This window comes from Miscanthus floridulus, unplaced genomic scaffold (genome assembly GCF_019320115.1).
Source record: "Miscanthus floridulus cultivar M001 unplaced genomic scaffold, ASM1932011v1 os_1469, whole genome shotgun sequence".
NCBI lineage: Eukaryota > Viridiplantae > Streptophyta > Magnoliopsida > Poales > Poaceae > Miscanthus > Miscanthus floridulus.
This window is the reverse complement of record NW_027097739.1, coordinates 1-7,340: the sequence shown is the minus strand read 5'-3', so window position 1 is coordinate 7,340 and position 7,340 is coordinate 1. Positions and strand designations below refer to the sequence as shown.

Here is a 7,340-nt window from a genome sequence, read left to right as displayed (position 1 = left end):
TTGGACTACTAAACCAATCTAAAACACAACACCACGTCTTAACCCAATCTTGCAAAATAAATTGCTAAACATGGCAATGTCTAGCTGCCCACAAGCTTAGAAATTTTCTAAGTGTCGAATTGAATCCTATTTTAAATTACATTTTTAAGCTATTGAAACTACTACTTAGCAATATTATTTTTTAATACCAAGTATTTCATTGGCATATACAAAGTTCACACTTCAAACTTCATTTAAGTGTCGCATACATGTTCTATACCATTTTTGTTCAATAAAAATTGCTTTACAATCCTACATGATAATTATACAAATCGCGAATGAACTTTTTGTTTAGCATTTTTATTTGTCGTTTTAGTTGCAATGATGTATCTACTCACTTCACCACATGCTTAAACATAAGTATGATGCATGACATGTTTTGTAGATGATTTATGGTTGTAACACCGCGGCTTGCAGGGCGGACGCCCAGCGATCTGGTGACGAAGGTGACGAGGAGAGTAACGGGAGCAGCGCAAGGCAGGCGAAAGGCAGGTGGCACGAGCTATTGGATGGAGGTGGAGCAGGCGCCAGTAGTGTGTGTTCGCGCGCGGCCATGGCAGGCAGCACAACGTAGCCGCAGCCGACCATGGCAAGGGGACGGGACAGGAGGAGCACTACGAGGTCCAGGAGAGGAGAGTGCGTCGAGCCATGACAAGGGCGCGGAGGTGTGTGACTGTGACAGACGGGCGGCCATGGTGAGGGGCCGGAGGAGGACCACCGCAAGGTCGCGGCTGGTGCTCGACGTGCTGGCGAGGAGGACGGCGGCAAGGGAGTGAAGGGCGTGCCCACCAGCTGTTCGACAAAATGCCTCAGAGGAGGTGAACTCGCTAGCTCAAAGAAGAGGTGACTCTATGCAAAGCAAGCCAACTAACCAAACATACAGGTGTGTAGCCAGGCTAACACAATGCAGACAACCAAACAACTACGAATTAGCTTAGTTGGAGCAGGCTATAGCTAGCATGTCTTAGTTTTGCTAACCAGGCTTGTCTAGGAAGCGAACCAAACGCACCCATTCGGGCCGGCAAATATTTCGGCAACTTGTCAGCACAGGCGACGCCGTGGGGGAATCACGGCCGTTCGTCAGATCGACGACGGCGAGGCGGCGGGCCCTCCTGTAGCGTGATCAATGATTTAGAGGAGGCCCTTTTTGGCCGTGGCAAAGCCTGGGGACACAAGAAACACGGGCGCATCATGGCGCCCAACGTAAAAAGGTAGCGTAAAGCGGTCGGTCCGGGCAGGCGCCTCCATTTTTAAAACCATGGTCGGTACGACCACTGATGGCTCGCTCTGTCATTCACCAGTCACCAAGGCAGAGAGATTCTGTCGCAAAGTCATTACTGATAGAGTAATAGTAGTACTGTACTAGTTCATAGCGTTAACTGTTAGTACAGTACGTGATTAAGTGTGTTTTTTTTCCCATATTTGCATCTCTATGTCACAAATCTTTGCATCTACATGACGCGCAGGCCTGTTTGGACGGTGACTGTCAGGCAACTCAGAAGCCCGACAAGAATGCCAGACGTCCGATTTCTTGTGTATGTGGCCAGGATGTGTTGTCTGGCAGGCAGCCAGGGGCCAGGGCGTCATCCAAACAGGCCTTGACACCTCAGTGTAGCACAGCGAGCGACTGCAAAAATCGGAGCCCGCATCACTCTGAAGGGCATCGAATGCAAGGAGATTATAATAGAGGAATATTCCACTGTGATCCTTTTTCTACGTGCGCTGACAAGACGGGTCCCGTTAGTTAAGTCCCTTTGGCACGGCTCATCTAAAACGGCTTCATCAGTAAAGCTAAAGCCGGTGAAGCCAGAAAAACTAGCTTTTCTCGGCTTCTAATTCATTTTAACCCCGACTTACAAAACGATTTCACGCTACAGTGCCTCGATTTACGTAAAATAGATGAAGTCGAAGCCGGCATAAGCCGTGCCAAAGAGACCCTCAGTAATACTAAGGCATTGTAGCAGGAGTACATGCAATCAACAACGCAGCTCACGGGACAGTTTCTGAAAATTTACGCGTAGTTTCATCATTTAGCGGACCGTGTTTCTGCATTGTTTTTTTACAAGATAGCTAGACCTTTCCTTTGAAAAACGCCGGCTTGTCTTACGGAACAAATGCATCTTTTTGGAAAGAAAAAGTCATTGAACGGAGCGTTTTCTGAGTAGTTGGGTACTGGTCCAGCAAGACAAGCATAGAACCGTTCGGAACAATGCATACGTACGCGCCGCCAAAGCCGGCTGTGACCACACGGTAGAGTGTGGATCGAGTCTGGCGCTGGTTTTGTCAACTACTACGAGGAGCATGGTTGTGTTTTGCATTTTTTTGTGATTATTCCAACTCAGAGCTGATCCTATCAACCCATAACGGCCCCGTTCGCTTGGCTGAAAAACAAGTTAAACCTGAATTGTTGCGAGAGAAAAATACTGTTCCGGCTAAAAAAAAAGTCGAAGAAGCCGAGTTTTAAGGTAAGCCGAACGGGCCAACGACATGTTTGGAGGTATCTGTATAGCAGGCCATCGTATACGTACGGCTTCAAACACTTAACACATGGCGAGGAACGTGATGTGACTGTGGTTATTTGAATTTACGATTTTAATGAAGGAGGTAATAACAGGCCAGGCAAGCAAGAAGAATATCCCGTGGAATTCTTGAGTCTCACTCTTCGCCACATTTTCCAACGGCTCCTACCCCTTTGATTTGACGTATAGCGAAATAAAGAGAATAAAAAGAAGGATTAGGAGACCGTCCAAATTTATATATATAAAATACATCAGAGAAGAGAACGCTACGGTTTCAAGCGTGCAAACAACACTGTGCCTCGACATTCTAAGCCCCCGATTCCTGACATTCACAATCACATGTCATCACCTTGGAATCTTTCAGATTAAACAAATCGCTAATCAAGCGCTTGTTTTTTAATTTTATTATATACCGTATATGATAAATCTTGTCAGATTATATCCGATTCCTCTGTCCACTACACGGCCTGTCTGACTGTCGAGTCGAGTCGATCGAAACTCTCCCTGGTCCGCCTTCGGATCCTTCGAAACTTCCCGTCCCCGGCGACCGGGGCCCACCACCCGAAACTCCTCCACACGCCGGGCCCGCGTTCCAGTGGCCCATTGGTCTCTAAGAACAGCGCGACGTGGGGGTGTCCTCGGGCCCACAGTGCCTGCTACGCGTCCCCGGAAACCCATCCCCCACGCCCGTCCTTACCGTTATACCCTGACACAGGTTCGCTGGTAGCCTGGCCTCGCCTCGTCTGCGCACGCCTCGCCTCGCCTCGCCTCTCTCTCCCCCACACTCTCTCTCTAGCCCCTCTTCCTCCCTCTCCTCCTCCCCCCCACTCGCACAGTGCCCAATGCCGCGCAAACCCTAGTGCCCCCACTCCCAATCTCGCGCGGCAGCCATGGGAAACTGCTGCCGCTCGCCGGCCGCCGCGGCGCGGGAAGACGTCAAGTCGTCGCACTTCCCGGCCTCCGCCGGCGGCGGGAAGAAGAAGCCCCACCAGGCGCGGAACGGCGCCGGGGGGGGGGCGGGGGCGGCGGGGGAGAAGAAGCGGCTGTCGGTGCTCGGGGAGGAGGGGTGCGACGTGGGCGCCGGGATCGAAGAGAAGTACGCGCTGGACCGGGAGCTCGGGCGCGGCGAGTTCGGGGTGACGTACCTGTGCATGGACCGGGGCACGCGGGAGCTGCTGGCCTGCAAGTCCATCTCCAAGCGGAAGCTGCGGACGCCCGTGGACGTGGAGGACGTGCGGCGGAGGTGGCCATCATGCGGCACCTGCCCAAGAGCGCCAGCATCGTGTCCCTGCGGGAGGCGTGCGAGGACGACGGCGCCGTGCACCTCGTCATGGAGCTCTGCGAGGGCGGGGAGCTGTTCGACCGCATCGTTGCCAGGGGCCACTACACGGAACGCGCGGCGGCCGCGGTCACGCGCACCATCGTCGAGGTCGTGCAGCTCTGCCACCGCCACGGCGTGATCCACCGGGACCTCAAGCCCGAGAACTTCCTCTTCGCCAACAAGAAGGAGAACTCGCCGCTCAAGGCCATCGACTTCGGCCTCTCCATCTTTACAAGCCCGGTAAGCTCCGGCCACCGAGATCCGTCCCTGATTTAGGCGAACCGCTGGCCGCAATTTTGGACTTTTTCGTGGATTCAGGCGGGATCTGTGGGATTGGTCGCCGTTCTAGTTGGGCTGGATTATCTGTAGTGGTCTTTTCTGTAGCCACTTGCTTTTCTCATGCTTGCGCAATCTGAGGCACTTCCTCATCTGCTACTATAACGTTAGGACTTCTTTGGATTTGCCTTTTGGAACAACTTGTGGTACTGGACATGGCAGCACTTATCAGTACAAGGTAACTTCTTGCTGTTGCTACATGCATTCTTGCTAGCTTTGTTGCAGACGGTGCGGTGAGCTCAGAGATTCGAATCTAGGAGCAAGGTTGACATGTTGGCTTGCTGAGTCCCTGCCTGCCAGCTATTTTTAGAATTTGGAAACAATTAGTGGGAGCACATGTCACGTAGCTGTTTCCCAGCATAGCGACTTGCCTATAGCGTTGTACCTATTCAAGTTCAACTGAGGTAAGGTTTTTGGGAAACTCAGATTATGTACAACAATATTTTGAAATACAAATTTGCATATAGGAGTATGTTTCAAGCAACTTCCATTAGGACTTAGCTATCTTAGGGGGGTGTTTGATCCAGGGACTAAAGTTTAGTCTCTGTCACATCGGACGTTTGGGTGCTAATTAGGACTAAATATAAATTAATTATAAAACTAATTGCACAAATGGAGACTAATTTGCGAGATGAATCTATTAGGCTTAATTAATCCATCTTTAGCACATGTTTACTGTAGTACCACGTTGTCAAATCATGGCCTAATTAGGCTTGATAGATTTGTCTCGCAAATTAGTCTCCATCTGTGCAATTAATTTTATAATTAGTCTATGTTTAATACTCTAAATTAGTGTCCAAACATCCAATGTGACAGGGACTAAAGTTTAGCCAGGTGTATCCAAAGCAGCACTCACGGGTAACTCCTTGTCTCCATATCACCTAAACAAATGATCCCTTGCTTCGGCTGCGATGCAACTATTTTTGCAGTTGCTGTAAATTGTCATCCACATATAGCCACAATGTGGGTGTGTTGGGATTTGGTTATGATTTGATGTACTTAATTTACTTGCTTTGTGATGTGTGTGTTTTTTGTTTCCTTTGATAAATGTCTGTATGATAATTGTTTGAAACTCATAAAAGCATTGTTTTCCTTTCCAGGCGAAAAGTTTTCGGAAATTGTGGGAAGTCCATACTACATGGCTCCTGAAGTCTTGAAGAGGAACTATGGACCTGAAATAGACATATGGAGCGCTGGTGTTATCTTGTATATTTTGTTATGTGGTGTTCCTCCGTTTTGGGCTGGTAAAGGGATTTCATTTGTGAGAACATCTTGTCCTCTAGCATTACTTTTGTGCAAATGAGCTTACCAGGTAATAATTGCAGAGACTGAACAAGGAGTTGCACAAGCTATTCTTCGGGGGAATATAGATTTTAAGCGGGAACCCTGGCCCAATGTTTCAGATAATGCTAAAGATCTTGTCCGGCAGATGCTTCAACCTGATCCAAAGCTCAGGCTAACAGCAAAGCAAGTTCTTGGTAGGTTGTATCTGTGTATCGAACTTATTAACTCATAGTGCTTCATTGTATGGCACATTGCATCAGATCTGTTCAGTTGAAGGGATTGACACCAGTGTTACCCAGACGCCCGTGTCCTATTTTTTTTGCCTAGTCAGATACCCAACACCTATGTTGGATACTTGGATTCCAAGTGCCATTTGGAGGATCCCTAAAAATCCTGCCAAATCGGACCCCCGCACCTGAATCAGACACTGATACCACACAGGTGTCCATGTAACATGGATCAAACATAGTTGGAAGGGTAGTTGGTGCAACTTCTGCAGGATCTACTTGGTATCCTTGTTCGAGAAGTTGGTGCAACTATAGTTTGTGCCACTTTTTTAGCTTCCAAGTGTGTTAACTACTTGCTTAGGTAATCTGGCTAGGTACAGTTACGTAATGCTATGATTGTAAAATTGATTAGTGACAACAAAAACATGATGGATCAAAGTTGAAGTTAAAAGTGGAAGTAAATGCTTTTCTGTAGCTCTTCTAGACAGTCTTTGGAGTTAGACTTGTTTTCTTATTGCACCTCATGGCAACTTCCAGGTGGCAGTTACTTGCAGATGTATTCATTCTCAAAAGGCAAAGCTGGTAAAAGAAGCTTGTTGTTTATTAAAAAAAGGAGAGATGATTGATATTGTTTTAGCAATTGGGAGAATACCATTTTCTGCACTTCTATACATACCGATCACTTGAATGAATTAGATACCACCAAGTTTGTTCAAATGTTTGCTATTTTATGCTTCAAATATTCGAGCTACATGCTTTTATTTCTTAGGATCTTGGATTTTAACCAATAGCTATTTAAGTTTTCACGCTGTGTACATCATAGATAATGTTCAAAGTCCATACCTAGCATCCCCCCCCCCCCCCCCCCTTTTTTTTTTGGGGCGGTGGTTCAGGATCAGGTAGATCTCTAAAGTTCTGACTTCTCGTTATATAGCGCTCATGCCCTTTCTTTGTTTCTATTATCACAGAGCATCCCTGGCTTCAAAATGCTAAGAAAGCTCCAAACGTTCCTCTTGGAGACATTGTAAAGTCAAGGCTGAAACAGTTTTCAAGGATGAACAGATTCAAAAGAAGAGCTCTAAGGGTTCGAAACCTTTCTTTGTCATCTAGTGTGTTTGAATGCATCCTTTTTCTAGCTACCATGGAAACAATTTGCTTTACTGACAAACTGGTTCTTGACTAGGTTATTGCTGATCACTTGTCGGCTGAAGAGGTTGAGAACATAAAGGAGATGTTCAAGGTGATGGATACTGATAATGATGGTATAGTTTCTTATGAAGAGTTAAAGAGTGGGATCGCAAAATTTGGTTCTCATCTTGCAGAATCAGAAGTGCAAATGCTTATCGAAGCTGTAAGTATGTTTTGTTTAATTGATTGAGTCACTATCGCCAGTTGTAATTGATCTGAATCACATGATTTCTGCTACCATTGATGTCTAATATGTTGGATTGTTAGTGTTAGTGTTCCATGGAACCCAGCAATTTAGTTATAGTTGCACTAGGTGGTGCTTGGTACTTGGTCCTGGAGAATATGGAGGTTGTCAATGTGGCATTATACACACAATGAAACATTTACTCCCATTTCCCTGAAGGACTTGTTTGTTCTACTCAATTT

At 47.1% G+C, this 7,340-nt stretch overlaps 1 pseudogene; it reads left to right on the top strand.

Moving 5' to 3' along the window:
• Positions 1-3,330: 3,330 nt before the first annotated feature.
• Positions 3,331-7,257, top strand: LOC136534076 (calcium-dependent protein kinase 16-like; annotated as a pseudogene).
• Positions 7,258-7,340: the final 83 nt, after the last annotated feature.